Below are 14,288 nucleotides of genomic sequence, written 5' to 3' on the forward strand. Positions count from 1 at the left end.
GCCAGAAAATCCAAGGAGATTCTGTATGTAAAGTACGCTAGCGGCAAGACACAAATCAAACTCCTTCGCTGCGCGCATTTAATGGGAATACTATCGATGACAGCGCTGCTAAAGCAGAGTTGCTAAACACCGCCTATCGAAATTCCTTCATCAAAGAAGGCGAAGTAAATATTCTAGAATTCGAATCAAGGACAGCTGCCGAAATGAGTAACTTAGAAGTAGATATCCTCGGAGTAGTGAAGAAACTTAAATCACGTGATAAAAGAAGTCTTGCTGTCCAGACTATATACCAATTACGTCCTCCTCAGAGTATACTGATGCAGTAGCTCCATACTTAACAATCGTTTATAACCGCTTGCTCGATGAAAGATTGATACCCACAGATTGGAAGATTGCACAGGTCACACCAATATTCCAGAAAGGCTGTAGGAGTAATCTACTACATTTCAGGCCCATATTAGGATTTTTGAACATATATTGTGTTGGAACATTATGAATTACCTCGAAGAGGAGGGTCTATTGTCACACAGTGAACACGGATTTGGAAAACAACGTTGTTGTAAAACACAATTAGCTCTTTACTCACACGAAGTGTTGAGTGCTATTCACAAGGTATTTTAAATTGATTCGTTATTTCTAGATTTCCGGAAGGCTTTTGACACTGTACTTCACAAGCGGCTTGTAGCTCACTTCCGTGCTTAGTCAACATCGTCTCAGCATGATTTGCTGTCAGAGAGGTCACAGTTGTAGTAATTGACGGAACGTCATCGAGTAAAATAGAAGTGACTTCTGGCGTTCCTCTAGGTAGTGTCAAAAGCCTTCTGCTGTTCCTTATCTATATAAACTATGTAGGAGACAATCTGAACAGCCGTCAGCTTGTTTGCAGATGAAGCTGTCGTTTATCGTCTAGTAAAGTCATCAGGAGATCAATACAAATTGCAAGACAGTTCAGAAAAGATATCTGTATGGTGCGAAAATTGACCCTAAATAATGAAAAATGCGTAGTCATCCACACGAGTGCTAAGAGGGATTCCTTAAACTTCGGTTACACGATAAATCATTCACATCTGAAGGCCGTAAATTCAACTAAATACCAAGGAATTACAATTCAGATCAATTTAAAATGGAAAGAACACATAGAAAATCTGGGAAAGGCGAACCAAAGACTGCAATTTATTGACCGAACACTTGTTAGACGCAACAGATCTACTAGACAGACCGTCTACACACTAACGTCGTTCGTACTCTTTCGGTGTACCGCTGACCGGTGTGGAAACAAAAGGCGTTTTTCGTTGCCGCAGAACTTCACACAAAATTTCAATCACCAACTTTCTCCTCCGAATGCGGAAATATTTTGTTGACGCCGACCTACATAGGGAAAAACGATCATCTTAACAAAATAAGGGAAATCAAAGCTCGCACGAAAAGATATAGGTGTTCTTTTTTTCCGCGCGCTGTTCGAGATTGAAATAATACAGAATTATTGTGAAGGTGATTAGATGAACCGTCTGCGAGGCATGTAAATATGATTTGCAGAGTATCCATGTAGGCGCATATATAGATGTAAATTTTATTTATTTATTTATTTGATCGGGTGTGGTTAGGGCCACAAGGCCCTCTGTTACATCACACCAGTGTTTCACACACACAATACGTTAAACATCGTAGTTATCTAAGAAATAACAATTTTAATGTGACAAATAGTAGTAAAACAATTTGAGAGTCTAGAAAAAATGTGAGTAAATAATACTGAATATGAACTAATAAAGTACTTCTACTACTACTGCTGCTGCCACTATTAATGTTAATAATAATAATGGCAATAACAACAATAATGATAGTGGCAGACATAAAAAGAATTTATATGTGCACAAAATAGATGTTTTCTGATATCGTGAGTTCTGGGGAAAGAAAGTTTATGAAGACTGCACCAGCTAAGGAAATCTGGTTGGAAGGAAGGATGTACAGGGCTAACGAGTGCGTACAGGGGCAATAGTATCATTGTTATTGCATCTGTTGATATGTCATTAACTGTCTTCTGGAGCGGAGATGGCATTCAGTTCTGTAATAGAATGCGGGAAGTTATTCCAGAGTTGGGTTCCTGGTACTGCAAAGCGACTTTGAGAAAGTGCCTGAACGATGGAGTGGGACGAAAGGATTTTGCTCGGACGCTGTCATACAAGAGCGTTAAGGGTGAGGAGAAATATGAAGGGCAGTGTACGCTGATAAGACAGTGGGTATGGAAATCTCTGCACCTGTTTGGACGCAGGCAGATAGGTGTACATCTGATGGTGAAATATGATCAAAGAATCAAACATAACAGATACAATGAACACAGGCATTCGTAACCAGTACAAGGTGCCGTGAGCTTTCCTGAGAAAGACCTTGCAGGATAACATCGCTGTAATCATTAAGTGTGTAAGTATTTGCACGAATTTGTTTTTCAATTCAAGAGGGAAGAGCTTTTTGTATTTTTGTAGGGCATGGAGAGATGATGATCCCTCCTTGCAAATTGCAGTTATGTGCTCTGCCGGCTCTTTGGTGAGGAAGAGATATTGATATTTGCTTCATTTAGTCTTAGAGATGGTAGGGATTTTCGATATTTTGGGCTAATGAACGTAGTTTTGTCACCTAGTACCGCTTGGGTATTGGATGGGATGAGCTTGAACCCTGTATCCTGCGCCCATTTCGATGTGCACACAGGTCGGTATTGAGATTCTCGACAACTGTCTCTAAGTTTATTGGCTTTGCACTTAGATACAACAGGAGCTCATCAGCTTGCATGTGGTACTTGCAGTAAGACAAACAAACTGATGATACACCATTGACATACGATAAAAGGAGTATAGGACCTAGTACGGAGCCTTGGGGGCGCCTGATACTGCGTGCCTCCATTGTGACTTCTGATTAGGACATGACGCGTTGCTTGCGACACGTCAGGTACGAGCGAAACCATTGCACCCCACTTGCCCAAATTTAGGCTGCAAAGTTTGCCAAGTAAAATGTCGAAGTAGACAATGCCAAATGCTTTGCTGAAGTCTAAGAACCACGCGATAGTCGCCTCTTGCGCAGCCATGCCAAGCTTCAGGTTACCTTTATTAAAGCAGATGTTGTGCAGCCATGTTTACAGAAACCTGATCGGGATTCGTCTAGCAGGTTCTTTGTATTTAGGTAGTTTGGTAGCTGGTCGTGGACTATATGTATTGTAAGACTCTGGAAGTGTAGGAAGAATGCAAATAGGTCGGTAATCACAGGGTGCTGTGGCAACGTTCTTTTAAGGTAGTGGCTGTTTTCAAGCCTCATGGAAAACACTTGTGGTTAAGGAGTGGTTGGAGATATGTGCTATAGCTGGCAGTACTGGGTCAATAACAAGCTTCATCATTTGGACTGTGACACCATCATGTCCAGTAGATGCTTATCTGATACGTCTGGTGGCTTTTTTGAAGGTCAGTAACAGGCTTAAGATAGAATTTTTCATCGTTTACCCCCATGAAGTAATCAGTGAGTCTCTGTTTCAGTTGTGGTTGCAGGTAATGTGAAGTATCAGTTCAGTTCTTCGGCTGCGACAATGGGATGACCTGCAGTTTGACGTTGCCTAAACCAAGACCACGCAGGTTTTCACTTAGGATAACTGATCTGTTTCCGTTGTTAGCTAATGTATGAATCTGTTCCAGCTCCTGCTTGCAAGCAATATGATTTTCAGACTTAGGACATAGGCTGTACACCCAATGTGCACCGTCTCTGTGGTTCATGAGCTTTATTGGTTCTTAAATTACCCAAGATGCAGGTATTCTTTTTACTGTTCCAGTCTTTAGAGCAGCATATTTGTCATAAAGTTCAGTAAGTTTGTTCGCAAATTCATGAAGTTTTTCGTTTGTGTCCGCGAACGAAATAGAAGACGTTCCCCAACCAATTTCTTGCCCTTCAGTTACAAGTTCAAATAAGTTAATATGTTTGAAGTCTCGGTAGTTGTGGTTTCTTTCTGGGACATACCCGTAAGTACGTCATGAAAATTATGCCATGGGCAGACGTACCGGGTGCAGATATTTGATGGTACGAATTACTCTGTTTAGTCATTTCCTTGCAAATATACGAATATCTTTGAGAGTGTTGCTACTGTTTCTACGATAGGTCCTCGTGATGATGTCCATAGGTTAGTTAGGTTTAAGTAGTTCTAAGTTCTAGGGGACTGGTGACCTTAGATGTTAAGTCTCATAGTGCTCAGAGCCATTTGAACCATCTACGATAGGTAGGACCACGCTGAAGTAGCGACACATTTCGAAGAAGAAACCATCTGATTACATTTCACGCTGGAAGGACTATTGTCGAGAAAATTTATGTTAGTGTCACCACCTATAATAATATGCTCGTGTGTTGATTCGAGATTTGAAAGAGCAGTTTCGAAGCAGGAACACTCGCCTACTTTAGGAGGTTTGTAGACGACAGATATTAGGCACTTTGTGTTAAGAGATTTGATCTCTGTGAACATATATTCCTCTGTTTATCTTCATGTGTCGCACAGTAGGTGATAAATCAGAGCACACGCCCTACTCTGCCCCCTCATCTGTTACATCTGTCGCGTCTTAGACAAATGTAGTCATCTAGATTTAATGAACTTCTGGGAATACTTAGTTTGTCCCAGGTCTCAGACAGAAGCATTACGTGGATGTCTATGTGTTAGAATATATGGCAGAACTCGTCGAGATAGGCTGGCATAGATTGGAAACTTGCGTCTGCATTATGGCGCTCATTGCGTTCAGGAGCAGAATGTGCGAAGATGCCGTTGATGGACACTGGCGACTCTGAATGAACGTTGGCGAGGGAACAAAGCATAAGCAAACGCGGAAATGTGGGGCAGCGTAGATTCCAGGAAGTGAAAGCGGCAGATATCTACAGGTTGGTTTTGTGGCCAAGGCCAGCAGCGTTTGCAGCAGTCGTTAAGTAGTCATGACAGGAAAAAAAAAAAAAACTCGAGAAAGAGAACTAAATAATCTGTGCGCATCGGTATTGGAAGAGAGATATACGGAATAGAACCAGAGTGCACCATTAATGACATTAATGGTGAATAACAACAATAATGTAATAATAAATTGCTGAATAAAAGTGTAAGTAAGGCTAAGTCGGTACAGTAATTGACAAAGTAAATAAGAAACAATAAAAAATATTGATTGGTAATGAAGTAAAACAAATCAGTTAACACATTAGTTAAGTTCCATAACTATAATCTTAAATAACATTTTAAACACACGAACTAGCGGCAGCAAGAGTTTACATGTTCTTAGATCCTAAAGCACAGGCTATTGAGTTAATTTGCATTACAAACCGCTCTTCACCATTATCCTGCCATCCTTTATCCATATTTTTTTGTAGGCCAAGTCTCGAAATAGCATTGTTCAAACTGTTTAATACCAGAGGTGAGATTCTCTGGTGTTGTCAGACCTGACTTCGTGTGTTTCTTCTGCCTTATGTAGATTTCAGATCTTTTCCTGTATGATATGAACTTCGCTATTATTGTGATTCTTTAAATTTTCCCAGCATAAGGATTGCAGCCAGATAATGTCGACTTCTTGCCTCGATATTTCGGCTGACAACCATTCAGCCATCTTCAGGTGAGTGTTTTGGACTGTGCAAAACACTCACCTGAAGATGGCTGAATGGTTGTGAGCTGAAATATCATGGCAAAACGTTATCTGGCTGCTTTATGGAATATTCACTACTATTGGTCTAGGTTTTGTAGATCCTGGCGTCCTACGTCCACCCTATGACATCTTTCAGTGTCACCTGCAGGCCTATTTTCTCGCCGACAAGATTCATCACCAATTCGTTTGTAATCTCTCTGCTACTTTCTGGAATTCAGAACAGTCTGAGAGTATTACGCCTCTGATGCTATTCCTCGACCAGTATCTGCGAGGAGTCGTCTCCTATCCTCGATTTCTTTTAATGATTTGTTCAGAGCAAGGATCTCGCTCGCATTCGCTTCCAGAGTGCTGTATTTCGCCCTGTTACTGCTGCAGTACAGCATCAGTGATCGTCTGGACAACAAGCCCCATCATGCCCTGCACTTGAGGCGCGCAACTAATATCAGCCTTGACGAGTGCAATGACGTCAGGGATGCCGGGCGATGCTGCCACAACTCGCGGTGTCGGCTCGTCCCTACCGTTTCCGGCGGTCTGGCTGTTGTCGACGCTACGCATTGTTCCACTCTTTTCCATTTTAAGAGTAGATTCACATACATTTACTCAAAACGAACCGCTAATTTGACACTAGGCGCTTGTCCCACGAATCTCGAACATATAGGACAGCGTAACTGCTTAATAACACCACCTCCAAATTTCAGGTAAACTTCTGAGCAGAACTAATACACGTCATATACTCGCCCCCATTTTCCTCGATAAGCCGGCCGCGGTGGCCTCGCGGTGAAGGCGCTCAGTCCGGAACCGCGTGACTGCTACGGTCGCAGGTTCGAATCCTGCCTCGGGCATGGATGTGTGTGATGTCCTTAGGTTAGTTAGGTTTAAGTAGTTCTAAGTTCTAGGGGACTGATGACCACAGATGTTAAGTACCATAGTGCTCAGAGCCATTTGAACCATATTTTCCTCGATAAAGTGAAAGAATAAACCAATGATATAGTCTAAAACAATCTGAGTGCCAATACCTTAGAAAGGCGACAAATGCTTTCTCATGCAATATCGTGGCCTTTAAATGTATTATTTTGATTCACGGAATCTTAATAATATACTGATTATGAGGCACAGAAATAGATCGGTTTGGCATTGTTGCCCGGTTGAGATTGAGAGGTTACTTAGATGCCTAATTTTAAAGGATTTTTTTCCTGTTCATCCCTTTCCTTGACAATTTGTGAACCTGAGCTAGGCGTATCGTTTATTGTGGGTACTGTGACCATTATGTGTAGAATTCATTGTCATATTAACCTAGTTCAATCATTCGCAAACCCATGAGTCAGCCGCGCCCTGCAGCCGCGAGGTCCACGGCTGCTTGTCACGGTTCGCGCGGCTTTCCCCGACGGACGTTCCAGTCCTCCCTCGGGTGTGGGTGTGTGTGTTGCCCGTAACGCAGGTTAGTTTAAGCTAGATTAAGTAGTGTGGGTATATAGAGGGTCTATAAAGGGGCAATGTTCTTGAGGACAATATTATGGAAATGGAAGAGTAGGTAGATGAAGATGAAATGGGAGATATGATATTGCGTGAAGAGTTTGACAGAGCACTGAAAGACCTGAGTCGAAACAAGGCTCCGGGAGTAGACAACATTCCGTTAGAACTACTGACAGCCTTGGGAGAGCCAGTCCTGACAAAACTCTACCATCTGGTGAGCAAGACGTATGAGACAGGCGAAATTCCCTCAGACTTCAAGAAGAGTATGATAATTCCAATTCCAAAGAAAGCAGGTGTTGACAGATGTGAAAATTACCGAAGTATCAGTTTAATAAGTTACGGATGCAAAATACTAACGCGAATTCTTTACAGACGAATGGAAAAACTGGTAGAAGCCGACCTCTGGGAAGATCAGTTTGGATTCCGTAGAAATGTTGGAACACGAGAGGCAATACTGACCCTACGACTTTTCTTAGAAGAAAGATTAAGGAAAGGCAAACCTACGTTTTTAGCATTTGTAGACTTAGAGAAAGCTTTTGACAATGTTGACTGGAATAATCTCTTTCAAATTCTAACGGTGACAGGGGTAAAATACAGGGAGCGAAAGGCTATTTACAATTTGTACAGAAACCAGATGGCAGTTGTAAGAATCGAGGGCCATGAAAGGGAAGCAGTGGTTGGGAAGAACCGAGCGAGGTGGCGCAGTGGTTAGCACACAGGACTCGCATTCGGGAGGACGACGGTTCATTCCCGTCTCCGGCCATCCTGAATTAGGTTTTCCGTGATTTCCCTAAATCGCTTCAGGCAAATGCCGGAATGGTTCCTTTGAAAGGGCATGGCCAATTTCCTTCCCCATCCTTCCCTCACCCGAGCTTGCGCTCCGTCTCTAATGACCTCGTTGCCGACGGGACGTTAAACACTACAAAGAAGAAGAAGAAGTGGTTGGGAAGGGAGTGAGACAGGGTTGAAGCCTCTCCCCGATGTTAATCAATCTGCATATTGAGCAAGCAGTAAAGGAAACAAAAGAAAAATTCGGAGTAGGTATTAAAATCCATGAACAAGAAATAAAAAAAATTTGAGGTTCGCCGATGACATTGTAATAAAGGATATAAGATGAACATCAACAAAAGCAAAACGATGATATTGGAATGTAGTCGAATTAAGTCGGGTAATCCTGAGGGAATTAGATTAGGAAATGAGACACTTAAAGTAGTAAAGGAGTTTTGCTATTTGGGGAGCAAAATAACTGATGATGGTCGAAGTAGAGAGGATATAAAATGTAGACTGGCTATGGTAAGGAAAGTGTTTATGAAGAAGAGAAATTTGTTAACATCGAATATAGATTTAAGGGTCAGGAAGTCGTTTCTGAAAGTATTTGTGTGGAGTGTAACCATGTATGGAAGTGAAACATGGACGATAAATAGTTTGGACAAGAAGAGAATAGAAGCTTTCGAAATGTGGTGCTACAGAAGAATGCTGAAGATTATATGGGTAGATCACATAACTAATGAGGAGGTATTGAATAGAATTGGAGTTTGTGGCACAACTTGACTGGGAGAAGGGATCGGTTGGTAGGACATGTTCTGAGGCATCAAGGGATCACCAATTTAGTACTGGAGGGCAGCTTGGAGGGTAAAAATCGTAGAGGGAGACCAAGAGATGAATACACTAAGCAGACTCAGAAGGATGTAGGCAGCAGTAGGTACTGGGAGATGAAGAAGGTTGCACAGGATACAGTAACATGGAGAGCTGCATCAAACCAGTCTCAGAACTGAAGACCACAAGAACAACAACTTAGAGATAAAAACATTCTTAGTTACTTAAGTAGGGTACTCCCAAGTTGGTCTTTGCTAAAAACGTCCTCCATCTGATTGAGGAACGTTCGATGAGGTCGACCCCTTCCAACTCTCCCATCCATTCTCGTCTTGTATACTTGATTCGTCTACCTTCTTTCGCTTATCCTCTTTCTATGCCCAAACCACCTTCCTCGGTAACCCACAACGCTCGCTAATATTAATTTAACGGGCTTTAAGTACATTTTAAAGTCATAATCTATAGGTAAGTTGATTAAAACGTGATGTCATACTTAATAACGATAATCTATTATTTATGGATAAAATTTAAATTGTACAGCATTTATAGAATTAAATCATGATAATGACTAACAAACATTAATGTGAACAATGCTCCTACATCTCCTTGAAAAGTTTGGTTCAAGATTGTATGTTGTTTTTAATTTTACGCACCATTACAGGTAATCATCAATAAGACCACCTCTCAATTTATTTCCAACGTTCATGCTTCAAAATGATTTTTCACATGAATATGTAGACTTGAAAGGGAAAGGACGCCAAACGCTGATTTTTTCAGCTGATTATATGAATCAGGAATACGATACAAAGATGTTAAAAATCAACATATCTTCTCTCTCCGGGTATCTCAAAGTAAACTACTTGTGCTGGGAACTAAGTACACATTCGTTTTTCTCCACTATTTCTATATCAGCATAAAGAAGTTCAAATTTCGAGTACTATAATTCTTTATTTTGTAAATCATCCAGACTCTGTACTGCAAAGCTGCGAATAACATTAAAAGGAGAAAAATTTAATTCTTTTACAGTTGCACCAGGAGGTTTTTTATGACTTTCTGAAACTTGTTGAGAAAAGCTTCACTCATATTTGAAAGTGTTGTTTTGATATAAGATTTCTAGACGATGTTTCAACAGAATGACGTGGCACTTGTCACACATTCTGGAGGACGACGTTTCAAATCCGCGTCAGGGCATCCAGATTTAGGTTTTCCTTGATTTTCCTAAATCGCTCCGGGCCAATGCTGGGATGGTTCCTTTGGAAAGGTACGGCCAATTTCCTTCCCTGTCCTTTCGTAATTCGAGTTTCTGCCTTCTCTCTAATGGCCGCGACTCTAATCTTCCTTCCTTTCTTGCAAAGCGAATCGAAATTTATCTTTCAAAATCTTGAGCAAGAACCGGAGTATGTGTTTTTCAATAAAGTAACTTCTGACACCGAAAACATTGTGTTTCCTTTTCCCTGCAGTTTACGCTCAAGCTGATTTAGAAGTGGCGTAACTTCTACAACTTTTGGATTCCCTTACCGTTCGTTAGATCTGTATAGTGAACGCACTTCTTGAGGAAAAATGTAATTTCTGTTACTAAGGAAGCAAAACGTTTCAAAACTTTTCTATTGGTAACCAATGTACCTTGTTGTGCAGCAAAAGATCTCTGTGCGATTTTAACTACAATTCTGATCTTTCACGCGTAAGTCATGAAATTTCAATCGCACTGTACGTGCGCACCGGCACGTGCTATTTTGTGGAGCAGCTAATCTCAAGAGAGCAAAGACCCGCATGTGGCCCAGGAGCCGCGCTTTGCCGACCACTGGCCTAGTTGTTGGTGAAGGAAAGGAGTGAAATCCAGTGCGAGCACACAGCTTTAGCACCATCAGCAGTCGAATAGACGAATGAACAGTCAACAGTTCACGGATCATCAATAGATTACAGCACCTTTTATGAGTGCGATAAACGAAGGCGTTCTAGGCGCTTCAGTCTGGAACCGCGCGACCGCTACGGTCGCATGTTCGAATCCTGCCTCGGGCGTGGATGTGGGTGATGTCCTTAGGTTAGTTAGGTTTAAGTAGTTCTAAGTTCTAGGGGACTGATGACCTCAGATGTTAAGTCCCATAGTGCTCAGAGCCTTTTAAACGAACGCGTATTCTTAGAACTGTCGTACCAGACGAATGGTAGGCTATAAGTACTGCGTGTCCAGGATATAATTAACACTTTGCGATACAATAAACTGCGAGTGCTCCAACCTTAAGTGTATATCGGTGAAGTAGTACAGTGCAAAGCCATACCCATCCTGGTGCTTTGCTTCAGCATGGCAACAGCAGACCGCTCCTTGCTCAGAGAGCTGAAAACTCTTATACCGTTTGCTTCATGTCGTACGTATAACACATAAGCTCGTAATTGCCATGCTCGTCATTCATCAGCGTAAAGCTGCGAAACGAATTCTGAATTATAACCTAAGTCCTAAATGGATACACATAGTATCTGCCGTGGTGTAATAGTGGTTAACAAGTAACCGAGTCGAAAAGATTTCGCTCAGGTTTTCTTACAATGACCGAGCGTGGTTGGGCAGCGGTTTGCACACTGGACTGGCATTCGGGAGGACAACGGTTCAAACCCGCGTCCGGCCATCCTGATTTGGATCTTCCGTGATTTCCCTATATCGCTTCACGCAAAGGCCGGAATGGTTCGTTTGAAAGGGCACGGCCGATTTATTCTCCTTCCTACCCTAATCCGACGGGATCGATGACCTCGCTGTTTGGTCCCCTCCCCCGCATCAACCAACCAACCTGGTCTTACAATAAGAGTCATACATGAAGTAAAGGACCCTCTGTTTCTGTGTACATTTCAGTTGCTTCCATAACCAAGTCCACTAGACCAAACCCACTTCAAAATGCCTGTAGCATTGCGGGACTCCTGTATCCTGTGGGATAGAAAAACGAAACAGGTAAACACTGAAGGTGTCGAGGTATCAGGAATTAGTTGCAGAGTATAGGAAGATCGGTCTTACTGTATAAATAAGTCCTGATACCTCGTCACATTCAATACTTACTTGTTTCATTTTTTCTACCTTGCGACAGCTACACGAGACCTGTGATGCTACAAACATTCACTTAAAACATGTACCATCTGGAGATGAGGTGCTACGCGATTCGAAACCAGTCATTGTAAAATAAAAAATTAAATTATCTCAAAAGGCTACTGGTTGCAATTATTTCTATAAACTAAAATGGAAACAGAGTTACTTGGCAACTGTCTGAAAAGCAAAGCCTTGCAGATGTCAAAACAAGTGAACTGTGGACCTAGCTCGGAAACACTTAATAGTTGATACTAACAAGTTCACAAGTGGCTTTAATTTTGTGCCTTGAAATAAATAAGTTATTTTTTATCTCTGGAACGCTATTTGTCTACCAATTAATAGTTTATTTGTATAATTATTAACTATATGTGGCGTTATTTGTGTGCTGCTAAGACGATTTTTTAATGTTCTTACCATCTGTTTGTTTACTAATTATATTTTACTGTTCTCCACGAATGTACTCTGGATCAGGTGGGAAAATACGACTAACCAAACAATATTTAACCGTCATAATTTGAAATTCGTGGCAATATTACAGGAAACAATTCATTGAGCAATTGAGGGCGCATACATCAGTCGGAAGCTTCCTGTCGTGGAAATTGTTTAGGTTGAGGAAGATGGTAGCCGGTGACTGATTTTTGAAACAGTTATTCTTTCTTCCAGATGTACTAGTCCAACAAGATTAGTTGGAGAACTTTTTTTTAAGTTTGAAAGGTAGGAGATGAGGCACAGGTGGAAGTAAAGCAGTGAGTTCGGTGTCGTGAGTCGTGCATGGGTATTTCAGCTGGTACAGCACTTGGCCGCGAAAGACAAAGTTCCCAGGTTCGAGTTGTGAAAATACAGGGCATTAGTGATAAAGTTTTTTTCTCTTTTTTCTGGCATTTCTACTCGTTTGTGAGGTAATAATGTAACTGCAATTTATTTCTTCTTCCTCTGATAGATAAATATGTTTTCTGAATATTACTTTAATATGGAAAGACTTTAAAGTCTTTTGTTTATTTTATCTGCATTTTTAGTATTAACTGTGATGCGACGAACTGCTATGTAGATTGTAGACATGCAAGCATAGAGAGCGATATCGAAAGCTCAGTGGAGCTGCGATATACAATGCGCGTGTGTGTGTGCGCGACAGTATCGTTGATGGAGTTGCAAAAACTCGCCGAGACATTTGATCGTGAAATTTAACGATTGGCGATGCCGATCACCGTCACAGTGCGTAATGAAAGTTGAAATGATATTTATCAATAGAAAGATAGCGCGGTACTGGACTGTTTCTCAACCGGTACTGACAATGCTTACTCGTGCGGACATTATAGTTATTGTTAGTGTATGAGTGCAAATGCTTTCACATTTAACCGTGTCACGAGAGCCAAGGCTTCACAAGACTGTGTATTGCATTTGACATCTTAATTAGCAGCAGAGTGTTTGAAGCCGTAACTGTCGCGGTAAACATAACTACAATTTTGGGTCATGCAACAATGGTTTTACTGATAGTGAATTTGCGACTGCGGTAGTCATAATATGCAAACGTGACGAACAATGATATAGCAGATGGAAATTATTACGAACAGTGCATAAAGTATTGAAATAAAAACTGTATAATGGTTAATAAACGTGCACGTGCTAAAACTGTGCATTGTCATCAACAATTACTCGTACTCTGCCAGTGGCCTGTTAAACGCTACTGCGGATGACAGCCTAACCGAGAAAAGAATTAACCAGCAAACTTCGCCGTGGAAATACGACAAACGAAGTTGCTGTAGTAACTTCAAGTGCTACATCATAAATCACCTCCGTCGTCTCAAACACGCCACATGCCTCTCCAACAAGGAACAGATACACTATATTGCCGTGTGCTCTCCCAAGAAATTCGCAGTTCATATTGTAGATCGTTTGTTTCATTATAAAACTATTTTCTTTATTTTTATTTCTTAACTTTTGCTAAGTAATTAAAATTGCTTGTACTATTAACTTTCAATGTAGCTTTGTTGACGCACCATTAGTTAAAAGTATTTTTCTTTTACTTAAACTATCTCTTTCTTTTAAATTAATGCTGCTGCAGTTACATGTTTTTGTGTGCCTTTCGAGTGATGCGTTACAAACTCGCGTGTAGTGTTGTTCTCAAGTAAGTTGGTATACCTCAATCTTTGATACGGTAGAGCACGTAAATCGCAGCGTTCGCCATTTCTTTCCGGGCACCAACCAATAGAGTTAAGCTACTTGTTCGCTTCGCAACCAGAGCAAACTGAAATGTGACAGCTGTCAAACCACACAGGTAAGTTTACATCTTACTTAGTCATGTTCCCACACTTTATGTTGTTGTTGATGACTACAGGTATAAGTGAACAAATGTATATGCTAATTCTACAGTGTTTACGGGATCAGTAGCAGAATTGCGTGTGAGTTATAAAATTTATTAACTAGGTTGAATCACAGTCTCCACTTTACACAATTCGCATGTGAAATGACTTCTTCTGGGGCGAAATAATCATACATCAACTCATTTAGGTTATTCT

Source organism: Schistocerca gregaria, chromosome 2 (genome assembly GCF_023897955.1).
Source record: "Schistocerca gregaria isolate iqSchGreg1 chromosome 2, iqSchGreg1.2, whole genome shotgun sequence".
NCBI classification, from domain to species: Eukaryota; Metazoa; Arthropoda; class Insecta; order Orthoptera; family Acrididae; genus Schistocerca; species Schistocerca gregaria.